Source organism: Arachis duranensis, chromosome 6, assembly GCF_000817695.3.
Source record: "Arachis duranensis cultivar V14167 chromosome 6, aradu.V14167.gnm2.J7QH, whole genome shotgun sequence".
Lineage (NCBI taxonomy): Eukaryota > Viridiplantae > Streptophyta > Magnoliopsida > Fabales > Fabaceae > Arachis > Arachis duranensis.
This window is the reverse complement of record NC_029777.3, coordinates 98,412,453-98,431,347: the sequence shown is the minus strand read 5'-3', so window position 1 is coordinate 98,431,347 and position 18,895 is coordinate 98,412,453.

Genomic DNA, 18,895 nt, shown 5'->3' with positions numbered 1-18,895 from the left:
CTTTTCTCCATTGGCCTCCTAACATACTAAAGGTATCTGCTGACCACGCGTGTAACGGAACTCCGTAGCATTCTTACCACACTCTTCGAGTTTCACATCGCTCCGTCTCATCCCATCTCCATATACTATAGAAGAATTGCAAGAGACTATGCATTTTAAACGTATATGCTTCTTCTGCATTCAATACAAAATCAAAAGTCAAAAGAACTTTATATGCTCCTAGTTTTCGTACTTGGACAACTTGAGGCCATTTTTTTCCAATCATCTTCTTCAAGGAACTAAAATCAATTGCCTTCGTCGTACCGCCGACCAGACTTCTCCGTAGCCAGTCCAGATTCTCTTTCACCACCGATACTTCCACTTTCTTTGTCCACCCATTTTCATGCGGGTCTGATTCTTTTTGGTGACTTGTTAGTTTCTCTACCTACCTTTGGTTATCTTTTCCCTGAGGCTGAGAATTTGTCTTGTTCCGACTATCACCTCCTTCCTGAGCTGTCTTTTGGACCTTTGTTTCAGTTGTTTGTCTATACTTTGCTTCTCCTACGTACACAATCTTCCCTCTCAACCTCATACGATTCATTTCTGTTATAGCCTTCAGAGCTCCACCTTTTGTTGTGTATCGGATGAACGCAAATATATACATATTACCACCTTTTTGTTTTCGTGATACATAGATGTCGTTAATGCGTCTAGTCTAATTAAACAGATGGAATAATTCATCCTTCAAAATGTCTTCAGGGAGATTATCATCAAAGATAGAGAAAGACTCATTTTCCAACCGTTGATACTCTTCTCGATTCCAAATCCTGGGATCTTTTGCATGTTCCTTAGTTCTAACCCACCCTGTGTTTCCCACCCTCTGTCTCACTCCTTCTCTCATCTCCAATCTCTAATCTAGTATGGTATATTGTAATCTTATAGAGTACTAACTCTTTTATTTGATATTTTTGTGTATTATTGCAATAATACGTAAATATAACGAAGAACTCATCACGAATAAATGATGTTCTACTTCTTTGGTGGATCAAGGTGTCTGCTATAATGAAAACTTTTAGAAAAACAGAAATTTTCAACACTTATAAACTGATTAAACTGACCACTTCGATTTGGTTTTCAAAATTACAGTTAAGGAGGTGTTCTTATATCATGTTGTTTGATATGAATTAAGCTTAGTTTGAGAAGATTGAGGCAATAAAATCTAATAGTTCTTAGATCATTGGTGATCCAAGTCATCATAGCTTAGCTACAGGAAAGAATATCTTGTAGCACTTGTGAAAAAAGACTTTTAGTGAAAGATAAACATTTTAGCTATATCAAGATATATTCTTGTGTACATCTTTTGAACTCTATCTCTTTTGTTTATATTATTTGAGTTATTTATATGAGTTTAATTTTAATGTATTGATAGTGTAAAACATTTTATATAGTCGTATAATTATATCTGTTCTTTTAGATGATCATTTACATAGTTAATTTGAAAGGTAGTTATTTTATTTACGTGCGTAAAACCCAGATAAATAATTAATAATAAATTGAGTGTGAGCAAAAGGGATTAGAAAATAAAATTGAGACAAAAATATAAATGATTGCAGAAAAATGTGTAACAGCACTAAAATCAACTGTACCGGCTTAAATCTATCCGGTGCTGTGAGTAAAAAAATTATAACTGTAAAAAAGACAAGAAAAGTATTTAGAACATAAGACCGAACACTTATCTTAAAGGTTTTGACCCTATGTTGGGCCAACGGGCTAAGATTTTCATTGGGCCTTACTTGGGCACAAAATTTATGACATATAACCCTCATTCCATCAGCGTTCACTCTCATTTTAGCCTTGAGAGTGAAAGAGAGCACGCAGAGAGGAGAAGAGAGTGAGAAGAACAAGCCCTAAATACTATTTACTTTGCAACTTCAAATTCACATAACTTTTAAATCGTAGCTCCGATTGAAGATCCGTTTATGGCCATGCGACCATCTCGCTATGCTCTTCAATTTTATACCACTTTTTATATGAATACTCCCAAAAACCTTGATTTATTTTTGAGTTTTCCTCCCAATTCGTGTTTTGAGTATGTCGTGTTAAGATTTTTATAATGCTTAAGGTAAGGGGACTCTTTTTCCTTTGATTCCCCCTTATATGAAAATCCTAGCTTGAAATGTTGAGAAAATTGATGTAATTATATAATATAGAATAGCTTAGGTGCTTGGTTGATCTTGGTGTGAATTTTGGCACTTGGAATGATTATGGAGCACTTGGTGGAGGCTTGGTGCCGTTGATTGAGGCTTAGGTATGATTGAGAAGAAAATCCAAGTTGTTTGAAAACACCGTCATTAAGGTACGTGTTTTAGTTTTGGATAGGCATTATGTAAAGTTATGTAAAAACCTAGGTTAATTGCCTTAAGATAGGTTTGAATAAAAATTATTAGTTGATGATTGACTAATTGTTGTGATATAATGTGAATTTGAGAAATGAGTATGTCTGAGTTGAATATGTATTGTGCTTGGATAAATATTGTGGTTGATTGCGTTTGAAAGGCTTTGATATGAAAATTAGGCCAGAGGCTGTGATAGCGTGAGGTATCCCCTTTTTGGTAAGTTATGGTAAGTTGGTATAAGCACTATATTGTGAATTGTTGTGAAATTGATGAGAATTAGTTGAACAATTGATTGTTTAGTTTTGATTATTGGTGGAATAAATGTTGGAATGGATTGATGGTATTGAATTGGATTGATTAGGTTTGGAATGATTAGGAAGGATAAAAAATTGATAAATGTAGGTTGAGGATGCCTAGAAATGGTTTTGAGATGGTTTTGAACTGAATTGAATTGAGAATTAATGAATTTGGCACTTAAGTAAAATTTGGTAAAAATCGATTTTTGACCAATTTCGACAGGGCATAACTTGGCACTTGGAGGTTGAAATTGATTAAACTTTAGCTTAAATTAAAGCCAGTAAAAAGTTATGAACAATTAAAAATGAGTCCAAAAATATGAAAACTGAGATTATACAAAAAAATCAAGATTTTGGCCTAGTGTACGTGTGCACAACTCAAAATGAGTGTTGCAGCTCATACGTATGCATGAGGGGTGATGCATATGCACAAGGGTGATGTGTACGCACAGATCCTTTTTTTATTATTTGTCTTTTCTAGCAAGCTTGTAAACCCCTAGAGTATCTGATGACTTATTTTTAAACTTTGGATAGAGTGTGACTAAGTCTAATAAATTAAATTGAGTTATTCCCAAAATAAACATATAGCTGAATGGAGAAAATGTTGCGGGAATGGTGATTTTATCCCGCTCGCGGTGAGAACAGAGGTGTCATCCCGCTCACGTGTTAAAGAAATTGGCAAATTGATAAAAGGTTGGGGTTAATGAACTTAAGCTTAAGGAATTAATAACGAATTGAGGTTAATAAATCTAATAATTTGTGGAATTGATTAAAGTTAATGATCAGTGATTGACATTTGGGTAAGATGCAAGGATTGTGGTTTGTCCTACTTGCTCGGATTGAGAGTTGAAACACCTGGGTAAAATGTAAAGGTTGTAGTTTGTCCCACTTGCTCCGGATTAGGATTTAAGGAACCTGGATAAGATGCAAGGATTTTTGTTTGTCCCACTTGCTCCGGGTTAAGATTTTAAATACCTGCCTGGATAAGATGTAAGGACCGTGACTCTGTTCCACTTGCTTCGGGTTAAGTGGGGATGGTGGTATTATTCCGCTCACGAGGAAATGAAGTTAATTACTTAATAACGAATTGAGATTAACGAATCTAAGTTTGATAATGGATAAAAGAATGTGGTTAATAAATATAATAACTTGTAAATTTGGTTAAAGACACTGATGTTGACTGTGTATGGATGGAGTGGGTGAGTGGCTGAGTGTTATCCTGCTTGCGTGTTTGAGAATTGATAATGATTCTTGATTGGCAAGGACGGTGGTCTTATCCCACTTACATATTGATTTGGCACCCCGCACCTGTACCAGGTAAGGACGGTTATCTCATCTTGCTTGCTCGCAGTCGCGGTGTGACCCGGAGAAGGTGACAGGGTACTGTTCCTTTGAGACGGAATGATATCCCCAATGAGACAAGTGACATGGCACTCTTCCTCTGACACAAGTGACAATAAGTTGAGAATGTTCCTTTTTGGAGATGTGGTGGGTTGTTTTGCCCACGTTCTCTCTGATTGTAAGATGACAGGGCACTCTCCCTTTGAGATAAGTGATAGGGCACTCTCCCTCTAAGAAATAATGATGCCTCCAGTGAGAAGGTGATAGGGAACTATCCCTCCGAGATCGGCTTTTGATAAGCCTAGTTATGTTTTTCTTTCCGGGGATGCGCAATCGAGAGACAATGTCTGGGTTAGCTACCGAATGTGTCGGGTTCTGGCAGTTTAACCGACACGTGAGCTCATGGCCAGTAAGATAGTCTTGCATCATTTGCATCTATGTGACATTGTTTGAGTGTTCTTATTGTATTTGGTTTACCTATATGATTATTTCTATTTAACTGCTATTTGCCCTACTTGTTGTAATTCCTTTTGATTGTACTTGAATCTCATTACTTGTGTTTAGTTCTATTAAGAACATTGAGATTATGATGATGTATCGAGACTAATGAGATCGTTGATAATTCTTTAAGAGTGTTGAGAAAACTGAGACTATTGAGACCAATGAGATTATTACGATTCATGAGACTGAAAATATTGATAAACAGAATAACAATGATAATTTGATAACTGTATGAGACTGATAAGATCGAAAGGACTTGATACTGAATAGAATAATTGTGATATTAAAAATAAAGATAATGATGTATTGGGCATAACTGAGGCTAGAGATAATTAATGAGGGTTGAGACTTAGTAACTTAACCCTGTTTGGATTACAAGAATCCTAGGCTTGAACCTTTGTATAATTGGAGACTAGGATTGCCTAGCAGATTCATGCCATTTTACATAGTCTCTATTTAGAATTATTATCCTGGTGGGAACCTTCGGATTCTCATCCGTTGTGAAAATTATTGTTTTTCAGATAACAGAATGTGACACACCTCATTGAGTGCGCTAGACTCTTGATGAAGCGAAGAAGTCATCTTTTGAAGTTTATTTTGCTTTATGTAGTATCTTTTCTCCGCTTTTGAATATTATATTGTATATTCCTCTTAGAGGTTTTATTATGGAGAAATAAGTTGTATTTTGTATACTTTAATTCTGTAATATTCTAGCCAGTCTTTTCTTCGCATGTCGAGACTAGTACTTATGTATCTATTCTTATATCTTTGAATATATGTATATTATATTTTTTTTAGCATCGTAATGTCTCACTACCTCTAATTTACGATTATATGTAAGACTTTGTATCGTAAAATGTTACAATGTGACATTACATAATTAGCATATCGTGTAAAACTACTTTACACTAATAGTAAATCAAATTAAATTCTATTTATATACCTCATAAGTTATTTTAAAAATCATTCTAAAATGGTTCTACACCTCAAAAGTGTTCCTCTAAAATAAATGTTAGAATTTTCCAAACTAAGAATTAGTTTCCAATGGTCACAATTTTAAATAATTCGATAAGTATTTTTTAAGTTTGTTTCACAAAAAATTATAATTAAATACAATTTAATTTTATTTTTGTGCACATCTAGCTATTTCATCAAGATCATCGTTAGATGACATCAACGATGGCCCAACCTCATACAAGAGCAATGTGGCACCGTCGATGGGTTGTAGCCTTTCTGTGTGTCCATATAAAAACTCACAGAAAACATGTTCAAAAAAGATGACAAAATTATATTCAAACCTGTAGAGTTGGATATTGAAAAAGTGAAGTCAACAAAATATGAGAAAGAGATTCTGAAAGTTGAAAAGAAAGATAATTGAGCAATAAAATCACACATACTTTGTTATTACTATTATCAATATATATAAGTTTATTCAATACTTAGAGCACTAAGCACCTATTTTCTAACAAACTATATACATCAAAGCCGTTAAGAAGTACTCCATTAATAAAGTAAAATGCTAACAAAATTTACATAATTTATATGCTAACTCTTATAAGACTATTATTAATATATTGCCTCAATTACATTCTCTCAAGTTGGGACGTGAAAATTGATGAAACTCACTTGGTCATTATAAGAAAAGAAACCTTTAGGTGAGAGTAACTTAGTTAGGAATAATTTGGGTTGTTAAAGAAATTAGAAGGAGTTTAATTAGTCCTTCTGAACTCTATCACAAATAATATGACAGTCAATCTCCATATGCTTAGTCCTTTAGTAAAAGAATGGATTAGTAGTGATAGTACGTAACAATAGAATGAGCGAGAGGTATTCTAAAGTCTTTCAAAACCATACTTCTCCACAAGTGATAAGAGTTATTACTCTATATTCGATTTCAACTTAGGAGCGAGCCACAGTGTGTTGTTTTTTACTTTGCTAAGAAATCAACGACTTCCCAGAAAAGTAACAAAACCCATATACTAAAAGCCTAGTGTTTATACAAGCTCCCCAATTGGAGTCGGAGAAGGCAGTGAGTATGAGATTATCAGAGGTGAAAAATAGCACTTTTTTGCTGGAGCACCTTTAAGATATCGAAGTACTTGGAGAGAAACTTGAAAATGTTTTGATGTGACATAGTTTAGGAATTTCGTGAGTTTGCTAACGGCAAAACATATATCTAGTTGTGTATTGGTAAGGTAAATTAAACGTCCAATTAGCTGTCTATAAGGAGCAACATCATTAAGAGAAGTTCTTAAAGATTTAGATAGATGTGTTGTATATCCATTATTGTGGAGGCTGGTTTTCCGTTTATGAATTCAAAATTAATCAAGCAATTCAAGAGTTATTCGTTGATACATGGCAATGCCTTGTTGACTTCTGAAAATTTCTAAATCAAGAAAGAATTTTAATTCGCCAAGATCTTTAATTTTAAACTCGTTATCTAGGAGCTATTTCATCTGGTGGATTCTATGGTGCCTTTCATTGTGGTGCCTAAATTGCCTAACTTACTTTTATAAGTAAAAAATAAAATATATAAAGTAAAACTAAAATATTTAAAAGTTTATTAAATATTATATTTTTGTCTTTTTTAATAAGTTAGGCATCATGACTTAGGCACCATAGCATTCACCATTTTATCCTAGCAATTTCTCTCCAATCATCCCTTGCTAAAACCAGGCCATCCACGTAGATAAGGATACATCTAAAGTCTGAATAAGATAGTTTAATAAACAAATAACTATCTAATTTTGATTGAGTATATCTATTTTCAATGAGAACAAAGTACAGCTTCTGATGCCACTACCTACTAACCTGTTTCATGTCATATAATAAATTTTTTTAGCTTACAAATTAAATTAGTTAGGACTACTAATCCTAATGGAGGTTTCATGTACGTTTTTTCTAATAAATTTTCATGGAAAAAAAGTAGAATTGACATTCAACTTGTGGACATACCATCCTTTAGCAGCAGCAATAGCCAAAAATATTCTTAAAATAGTGTGTTTGATAACTGGACTAAAGAGATCAAAATAGTTAAAATCTACCGTTTGTGTGAAGCCTCTAGCAATTAGTCTTGCTTTGTGGTATTCTACTTCGGATTTGAATTTGGTCTTAAAAACCCATTTGCAATTGGTTGCCTTCTTTTTAAAAAGAAGAAAAGTCAACTTTTATGTTTTATTCTCCTCAAAAACTTTCAATTCAGCACCTATTGCTTTACACCAGCAATTATAGAGGATGATCTCTTCATAACTTTTTGGTTTTGTAGTAGAGGATATAGTAGTCGAAAGAATTTTATGCCTTGTTGATAGTGTGTCGTAAGACACATAGTTAGATATCGGATACTTCACTTTAAATGAAGTTAGAGATCGCTGAGCTAAAACATTAACTTATATATAATAGTACTCTTGCAAATAGAATGATTATTTTTTTGCGTATATCATCTTCTGACTTCACTAACATGTAATGTGTTATTTAGATTATTTAATGATGTAACAGGATTCAAATTATTTGCTTCAAAAATAAAAGGTTGTACAGGAAAAAAATCATGAGATACAAGTTAAAGTTAGTGAGATTTAAGAGAAGATAATACATGATAATTAGATACAGATACATGAGATTCGAATGAGAGAATTTCTTCATTAGAATATGCATTATAATTAGACGCAGGTGCATAAGATTTAGATAGGAGAATTTCTGTTAGAATGAAATCCATTGATATTGTTAGTGGGTTGTTTTGGGAATTGAAAAAAGTGTTTAAATTGAGCAATTTATTTGATTTTTCACTATTGCAAAAGAATTAGAATAAATATTGATTCCAAAATGAGAAAATTAGAATTTAAAGAGTTAAGAATTGATCATGTGAAGACAAAATCTCTTTAAAAAAAAAATAGAATTCATAGAAAATAATATTTCGAGAAATGACAACATTCTTTGTTTTAATATCAAGCAAAATATAATTTTTTGTCCTTGATTTATAACCAAAAAAGATATATTTTCGTACTCTATGATCGAATTTCTTTTCATGAGCATATAAAGTGGAAACCGAAATTAAACAACAAAAAATTTTTAGATGAGCTAAATTTAGAATGGTGCCATTAAGAATTTGATGTGAGCTGTGTTTGATTGTAATTTAAGGTACTCTATTAATTATGTAAATGGCATGAGTCACTTTAAATATAATAGTCTTGCCCACATTTAAAATATCTTAATGCTTTTTTTCAACAATTTTATTTTGCTGTAGTGTCTTCATACAACTCTTTTGATGTAAAATTTTTTTAATAGAAAAAAGTTATAAAGAATTCCTGGTCATTATTAATTCTAATGACTTTTACCATTTCTTTTGTGTGTAGTTTATTTCAATAAAATTATTTAAAAGAGAATAAATTAGATTTATTTTTTATAAACAAAATCCAAGTAAATCTACTCTTATCCTCAACAATGATGAGAAAATATCTATGGCAAAAAATGGAGAGTGTGGCAATAAGTCTTGAAATATTAACATGAATCAAATCAAAGTAAAAATCATATTTATTTAAACTATTAGAGAAAGATAACCTCTTTTATTTTGTAAAATGATATGAATTACATGATATATTATTATTTATATATGAGATAAATTGATGTATTTTTTTAATTATTATAATTTGTTAAAAGAAATATGGCCTAATTTATAGTGCCAAAGAACACTTTGTGAAGTGTGTGAAGTATGTATGTTCTATTTTTCTATTATAACATGCAAAATCTTTTCTTCTAATTTGCTAAATTAACAACCATCTTTATTTGAGTATACATTGTGTATAGCCTTGACTTCTGATAAGTAATTTCAGTCATTTTTAAGGTAGACTGTTCGTGAATCTCACAATATGAACATTGAATATAAAACAAAAAGATAAGGTATTAGTAATTTTTGAAATAAAAATAAGATTGCATTTAAATTTTGGTACATAAAGAGTCTTAATTAAATAAAAATTAGTTGAAAAAAATGTTCCACATAAGATTGTAGTGAATCATTTGACATGACAATTTTAAGTGGATTAATATATTTAATAGAATGAAAATGTTTAAGATTAAAACAAATGTGAACAGAGTTTATAGATTCTATATTCTTGTACCATGACAAAATTCTGTTTAAACTTGTAGAATTTAATAGTAAAAGAATGGAGCAAGCATAATATTAAAGAGAGATTATAAAAAAAGAAAAAAAACCTAATTAACAAAGTAAAATGCTAATAAAATTTACAGAATCACGTATGCTAACTTTTATAATACTATTATTAATATATATCTTCAATTATAAGAGATGATACAATAGAGTAGGGATAGGGTGGGGGTACAGTGAGGGAAGCTGGATTAGTGAGGAAGGATGTGAAAGTGGTGGAAAGATGAAGAAGGAAATAAAAAATTGAAAACACATCTAAGGATATAATAGGTAGTTTAACAATTATTTATTTATTTTAGAGGTAAATATTAAATTGGTATCTGAAAAATTCTAACGCTGATAAAATAGTATTTGATTTTTGTTATTGACAAAATAGCCATTGAAAAATTTTAAAATTTGACAAAATTACCCAACCATAAAAGAATAACGTCACAGTAAACAGAAAATGCTAATGTGGCCGTCGAAAGAGAACTCCAATGATATCAGAGAGCTCCGACAACGTTTATGGCGACCTTCTTCGCCGTCGTCGTCGTGTTCGCTGCTTCTTCTTCTTCAACATGTCACTGCACCTCCTTCTGCTGCCTTGGCAACTGAAGAAGAAGACTGTCATGGCAGTCGCTGCACCTCACCACGTTTTTCGTGTTTGCCGTTTCTTCTTCTTCAACACCCGCTGCGTCCATTTTGCGTCTCCTTCCGCCAGACTGCCATGGTATGCCGCTGTGTCCGCTTCTGTTATGGCAGTACCTCGTTGCATTCTCGTGTTCACCGCTTCTTCTTCAACACATTGTTGTATCCCTTCCGTGTCCCTTCCGTCATGGAAGTTCTTCGCCGCTACGTCCTCTTACACCATGGCAAAAAAGAAGACCAAAAACGTTGCCGGAGGTATCTTCCATCATTAGAATATTTTTGACAGTTACATCAGTATTTTTCATTCACTTTGACGTTGTTTTGTATGGTTGGATGATTTTATCAAGTTTTAAAATCTTTTAAGAATTATTTTGTCAATAACAAAAATTAAGTACCATTTTGTCAGCACCAAAATCTTTCAAATATCAATTTAATATTTACATTTTTATTTTAATTAAAAGCTGTAAAAGAAAAAAAAATATGAAGAGAATGTCAAAATAATATTTTCTTAAATCTTATCCTAATATCAATGGACTATTACTGTGCAATGTGATCAAAATCTCTTCTTTTTTCTAGACCGAAGAGAATAATAATCCTTCAAATATAATTGTTCAACAACAGACCTAACAGAAAAAAACATATAGACCAAAAAAAAGAAAGTATAAATACTTTCACCTACTCTAACCGAAAAAATAAAGCTCCTCATTTCTTGTCAATGTAATATGTAACTGAATTAGTTAGTTAAAAATAAGTTAAAGTGAATAATTAGAGGATAACATATTGGACAATTCAGTTAAAAAACTAGCTTGATAATTTCTGTTTATAAACTTCATAAGATTCACAAAGTCTTGAAGAAGTTTCTAATTCTTGTACTCAATGCATGAATAAAAAAATTTCTCCCTCCTCTATTTTATATCAGTTTCTCTCTACATGTTAGTTTTAATACTTCTTCTACATTTTGCAGGATCCCAAACAATTTTCAAAAGGACTGCAAATTTTGACTTTCTTCAACTTCCTTCTATAGCTATGACAAAAAAGAAAAACTTCCTTCTATAGTGAGCTTTTTTTCTTTTCGTTTTTTAAATCATTGAAGAAACTTAAAAGAGTTACAGCAGCAAGTATAACTTGTAAAGTTTCATAATCAAGAAACAACATAAAGCATACAGAGCAGGAAAACGAAAACAAGGAAAGTTGTGTCAATTTATAAACCAACTATCAAATTCTAAGGCAACGTGCATCACTCCCTTGTGTCAATACCGTTTCTTCACCTCCTCTATCTCCTATTTCCAGAAACGAGATCCTTCTATAGTGACTAATTATCACTGTAGCAGTTTATTTAGTTAATTCACGTGATATGTAAATGTCAAGGTGAAAACTCAGGTGCAGTCGATTTTACGTGAAATTAATAACTAAGAGCCATTAGATAATTTAACTAATTTGATAAATTTTTATGTAATAGCTCTAAAGTATCAACTTCATGTAAAGTTCAGGTGAGTTTTTACCAAGTGTCAAACTCAATTTCATCCCTTAAAAAACTTAATTATTTGGGTCCTTCAACGAGGATAAACTTTATAAAATAAGGAGTGTTAGAGGACTAGCACTTTTGTTAAATTATGGCCAACACTACTTAACCATTAAATGAAAATTGAATGATTTTATATTATTAAATGTAATTTTACACCATTAAAAATATCATTATGACTACTTAATGACTAAAAACTACAAAATTTACTGACTCCTAGACTTTCTCAACTATTAATAATCTACGACAATGATAGTTAACTATACAAAAATGTCATGTTGATTAATGACAAAAGGACCAGTTTGATTCATCATTACAAAACACAAGAACCAAAGTAATCATCTCAAACTCAAAGATCTAACTAATTTCAGAGAAAAATTTAGGGACGAAATTAAATCTATGTCCCCTCTTAATTATATTCATGTGATTGGACAAAACCAATTCATATTAAAAGAAGTTACGGCATGCAACATGATGTGATTTGAGTTTCGCATTATGAATAAAAAAAATTACTGAAATTCTCCTAAGTTCTTATGTTTTAATTTAAATAAAAAATGTTTTAAGTAGTTTTTATGTTTTCAATATATTATGTTCATTTACGTTTTAACTTTGTTCGAAAATAATATTAAAATTAAAAATAATTACCCAAATCAATTTTTGAGTTTTTAAAATTAAATATTTTAATTTTTTAGATTTTAAAGTACACAAAACAGTACTTAATATTTATTTTCGTTAGACAATATAGTCTTCATTCGTTAATTACTGATGGTGACTGTTGACGTGAAATAACTATTAAGTATTTATGTGTGCAAATTAGACAAGTCCCTAGAATGAAATACAAAATAATCCTTAAAAAATTTAAAAAATCTCAAAATAGTCTCTAAAAAATTTAAAAAATTTTAAAATAATTCTTTCGAATTATTTATTTATAATTATTTTTAAATTAATAAATTTTAGTTTCTAAAATTTGTTATTTATTTATCTCTAATTTGATTATTTGTATATACAATTTTTTATATATTTTCAAATCTTAAATTATAAATTAATTTGAAGTTTTTTCAAAAAATAATTTAAAATAAATAAACCCATATTTATTTTTGATCAGGTAAAATATTAATTTAATTTAATTTATAAATATCATATTCTACGATTATTTTTTAATGATGAAGAAGAGAATAAGCTAATATTGTTTAATTTGAATAGATAGAAAAATTTTATTTAACATAAAAATTTTTATATAAATAATTGAGAATATTTATGCAAAATGATTATGAAAGCAACATTTTAAAATTTGCATGCAATACGAACCAAGTCATATATTTATTCAAATTTGTAAATTTTGGTCAATTATAAGATCAAAATGTGAATGATTTACAAAATTTCAATGCAATGTGAAACTCCTAATATTTTAGGATACAAGAAAAATAAATGTCTTGGTAAATCTAAGTATTTTGTTTATGTTTCTTTGAAAGTTTTGGGTTTCACTGGTTAGAAGTGTATATGGGTCGGGTGAAATCAGATTTGTCCTAATTCAGATCCGGTCCAAAACATTTTTTAGATCATAATCCGACTCTAAATCCGATGAAACCTAAACATTTTTGGGCTACAATTATATAGGATCCAAACAAGATGAAAATCGGGTTTTTAAAGTTTTAACAATAATTTATAAAAGAACTTATTTATAAAGAAATTTATTTATGATACACTTATTTATAAAGAAAAAACTTATTACTGAGAAGTTAATATCCATATTTGAACTTGAATTTGTCTATAAATTCTAATTTTATACTTCTTTGATCTATTTTTTAATTCAACAAGTGTAATTAAAAATAAAACAATAAATTTATAATTAATGTAGCATAATATTGGAATTAATTTAAAACATATATATCTTTTTTAGTTCTCTTAGGGTGCACATGGGACGCGTGAAACCGGGTTCATCTTGACCCAGACTCGACCATAAATAATGACTGAGTCTATTTTTGAGACCCATCCCGGCCCTATAAATTCGGTGAAATCACACCAAATTAGCTCCTAAAATATTCAAGTCTGGATCGGATCTTCAGGCCTGACCGGACCATATACAGCCCTATTACTGGTTATAATGTTGCATAAAATAAATTTACAGTTAAAGCTATTTGTGCTACTATAGTTAACAATTATGTCAAGAATTTTTTTGGCTTATGAATATTTTTCTAAGTTTATTTGGTGTTAATATTTTAGAAATTTAGGTATATAAATAATAACTTTTATAATGTAATGACTTCTTAGATTTAGTTGTTATTATTATATTTTTTATATCACCTGGATGTTGGTATCATAGTTAATCGTTAAATAATGTTATTTTTTATGATATTTTAGTATTAATAAATAAAAGAAAAATGTTAGAGACTAATTAGAATTTTATTGTTTTTGACAGTTAACCATCAATGTTAAAAATTTTGAGTTAAAGTATGTTGTTAAATTATTAGAATAAAAGAATTGGGTTGATAACTAAAAGTGATGGCAAAAAAAATTATGATAACTCGCTAGTATTTTTTTAAATAAAATTATCTTTTAATTTATATTTTATTATATTATAAAGGGTATTATATGTGTTAAGAGAATCGAAATAATAAAAATGCAATATCCTATAATAAATATTCAGATATGTTAAATAATGCTAATTGATCTAATTAATCATAATTATACTCTAACATCCCTCCTCAAACTCAAGTGACAACTTGAGTTTGAAACTTATTTGAAACAACTAAATAAAAAATGCATAAACTGATAGAATGGGTGCAGATGGAACTGTCGGAAGGAAGCGCAGATGAAATTGCCACAAAGAAACGCAGACAAAATTGCCACAAGAAAACGCAGACGGAGCTGTCACAAGGAAACGCAAATGAAACTACCAGAAAGAACCGCAGAGAACGCAGACGGAACTACCCGAAGAGAACGCAGACGAAACTGGCGCAAGAGTGGCCAACTGCCGAAAAACTGCTGAAAAGATGACGAACTATCGGAAAACTGTTGAAAAGTGACAAAGTGCAAAAAGATGACAAACTATCGGAAGGTGATGAAAAACATATGGTTTCTTTATGAGAATAGGTAAGCAGCGGATGACAATGGTGTTTGATTATTTGACTCGAAAAAAACACTCGACAGATAAAACAGGCTAGTCGGTAAGGTGAAAAAGCATCAAAGGAGTGACAAAAAAGAAAGAAGAATGACATAGAAAAAAATGCAAAAACTACAGTGATTTTACTGTAAGAAAAACAACCTACCTATCCTCTTAAAGGAGGATACCATGTTAGAAAGCAAGAGAGGGAACAATAGAAAAAAAGGTTTGTGTGTATTCAATGTGTGAAATGATACAGTATAAAATGGTATTTATATGTGTTAAGAGAATCGAAATAATAAAGACGTAATATCCTATAATAAATATTCAGATATGTTAAATAAAACTAATTGATCTAATTAATCATAATTATACTCTAACAAAGACATTGATTTTTTAAAAAAAAAAGTAAAATATTTGAAGCCACTATTTTGAAATTTTTAAATATTTTTAGGGATTATTTTAAAATTTTTAAAATTTTTAAAAATTATTTTATATTTTACTCTGGAGACTGATTTGTCCAGCACGCATACATATGGATACTTAACGGTCATGTGTGCAAATTAATATTCTATGTCAGCAGTTAATGATTAATATTTTAGAAGTTAACGTTAAAAATTATTTTGTATATTTTGAAATTTCAAAAATTAAAATATCCAATTTTAAAAATTTTAAAAATTAATTTAAATAATTACTCTAAAATTAATTAAGCATGGCATTAACTAGTAAGGAAGTTCTATCACATTCTAAGAAAATAAAATTAAAAATTAAAAAAAGAAGAGGAATACATTGGCGACTCCTTTACAAAATAATAGACTTGTTAACATGGACTGAGTCTCCTTCTACATTAATGCTTATATCTGCTTATATTGGCATTAACTGTCAAAATTTATTGTTCCTTGATGCAATGATAAGGGACACAAAACTCAAGTGGGATATTGGATAATATAACACGTTTTGTTAAATAAAGGTGTCAGAAAACCACCAGAAATCTTGAGAGAAATTAATTTCTTTAATAAATAAGTTCTTTCATTTTATGTATTTTATTTTATTATTAATTGTTTTTTTAAAAAAATTTCAAACTTTAATGACGTAGCATTTCTTTTGGAAAAAATAGAATATTATTATTCGTATTATTGTTGAACACTATGATTCAAAAGAATTTACTATTATTGGACTATAGATAGCATTTATTGAGAATCCAAAAGATATTTTAAACATTTTTGCTGTCACTTAGTTTAGAGTTAAATAGTTATTAATACTTAAAATAACTTACAAAATTTTATTCTCGATTTAATTTAATCTTTTAATTTTTAATTGATTCAAATTATACTTTAAAATTTTAAGATGTAGTTTAAGTTGATTTTTTTATTTATTTTCGTCACAAAAAAAAAATGCCGTAATACGATTAAAGAACATTGTTTTACTCTTTTCCTTCTTCTTCCTCTTTCTCAATATCTAACCTCCCACCATCCTATTGTCACCATCTTCGATCATATATTTTCAACCCCACATAACTCCTCCTTAATGTTCGAGCTTCGCATGGCTCCTCAAAAAATTATGTAACAAACATTCAATTAATTCATATTATCATAATACATTACAATTATTAATTAGTTGTTATTTGCAAGCTGTTAGTCATAATAGATTTAGCAGCATATACAAAAAAACTAGTAATAGAGGTAAGTTTTTTTTCATCTGTACATGGAACGATCCTAAATGAATAGCAACATTTCTCATTTAAATTAATGCATAGATGCTTTAGCATATGATGAAAATGAGAGATGGTTGTGAAAATTCTGCTTCTTTTTTCACTTCACATCGAATTTTTCATTCTCTTCATCTTTTACAATTGAGAGATTTGGTAATATTTTTTCGAAGACCTGCAACATGCATTAACTTTCGAAGCTGTTCCTCACTTAAATACGACCGGACTAGACGAAGTTTTATCAACAATCACTCGATCTCAATATTACGAACCGTCCTAATTACACTGATTTGATGCTCCATTGCCACAAACACATAGGTAGAGTTTTATTGAAAATAAATAAAGTGAAAATTTTATGCTGATAAAAAATTTGTAGTTTGATTTTGCTGTACCTCCTATTTTAAGCTCTTGAATTGAGGTTTGCGTTCGGATTTTAAGTTCTTTCAATTGAATTGATTATTTGACTATTTTTTTTTTCTTTTGTTGAGGATAGTGGGTTCGAAATGTATGATTGAGGGTGGTAGCAATGAGGTGATGGGAGATTCAGACATTACAGGAAGAAAAAGAGGGGGAGAAATAATAAAACGACTTTGTTTAGACATAAAACAGTAAAATAAAGTCGTTTAATCGTATCACATTATCTTTCTGATGATAGAAATAGATAGAAATATCAGCTTAAGTCACGCCTTAAAATTTTAAGATACAATAATCAATTAACAATTAAAGGACTAAATTAAACTGAGAGTTAAATTTTAGAAACTATTTTGAATATTAATTCTTTGTTTTATGTCTAATTTTTTTTTTGCAAAAATAAAAAATATTTTAGTTTTATCCTTATTTAACCTTTTATTTTAAAAAATAAGACACCAAGATTTCTTTTCATTTCTAAGCTAAATTAATTTCTTCCATTGTCGGGAGAATTTGACATCCACTTCCTGAGACAATAATAATAATAATAATAAATAAATAAATGAAACAAATAGCTCTACGTTTTTTTTGGATAAATAAGTTTTAATATATCTTTAAAAAAAAATACTACACATCTAAATTTTTTTTATTAATCATTTTTAATTAAATTAGTCTAACATAATAAAAATCAATTATAATTAATATTATTTTAAATTTTATTATTTAACTTAATTAAAATTTAAATGAGTAATATTTAAAAAAATTAAAATAAAAAATTTAAAAGAACTAAACCAAAATTTATACGCAATTTATAAAAAAAAAATTGAAATTTAAGAGGCCATTGTTCCCCTCGTCATACGAGAGGCTCCGCCCCTGAGTACTCTTTTTACCTTTGGATAAATATCCCCTACAATAAGTTAATTCTACACACACAAACCAAAATATTATACTATAATGGTTAGAGTAAAGAAAAATTATGATGTACAATACCGTTTGTTTTTAGGGACAAAGAGCGAAACTAAAAAATTAAGATTCAATATTATTTGATAATTTAAAATTAAAATTTTAGTTTAAAAATATAAAATTTAGATTTAGCTAATATATATTAGTAGGCACATAATAAGTTTATTATTAGTAAAAAATTTTAAATTTTTTTATTTAATGAATATAAAACAAATGTATTAAAAATTTAAATTTTTTTATATTTTTACTGAAAATTTTTTTATTTTATAATCTTAACATGTGTCCTTATGATACATGAGACAGCGTTTAGTTTATATCTTTTTAGAGAGATAAATATAAAAACATAAATATTAAAAATATGGATATAAATTATTAATGTATATATATTGTATTTGATAAAATATTGAATAAAACACAATAAAATTAAAAAGATTTATATTTTGTAAAAATTAATAAAGAATAAAAATATAAAAAAATGATAAAGAATAAAAATGTAAAAAATTGATAAGGAATAAAAATAAAAAAATTGTATAAAAATAATAAGTCCATGCTATAAATTACGCATATAATAAAAAAAAGGAAGTGATTAAAACTGAATCAAACAATCAAACTAAAAAAAAATACCAAATTCGCCAAACAATCAAATCACAATTCTATTGCACATTGTGTAATTGGACGGTGATAGAGCTAACAAGCATTGAAACACAGGTATAATCGAAAAACTGAAGATGATTAAAGAAAGAAAACCTAATTCACAGTGAGAAGAAGTGGTCTTTTGTTTTCTCTTAGTTTGGTTCAGTGAATGAGAGAGAGGGATTGAAGAAGGTGGGGATGGTGTCCGTGTGTGGGTTCATACTTCATAGTTTCATAAGAGGGGTATTTTCTTTTTTTTT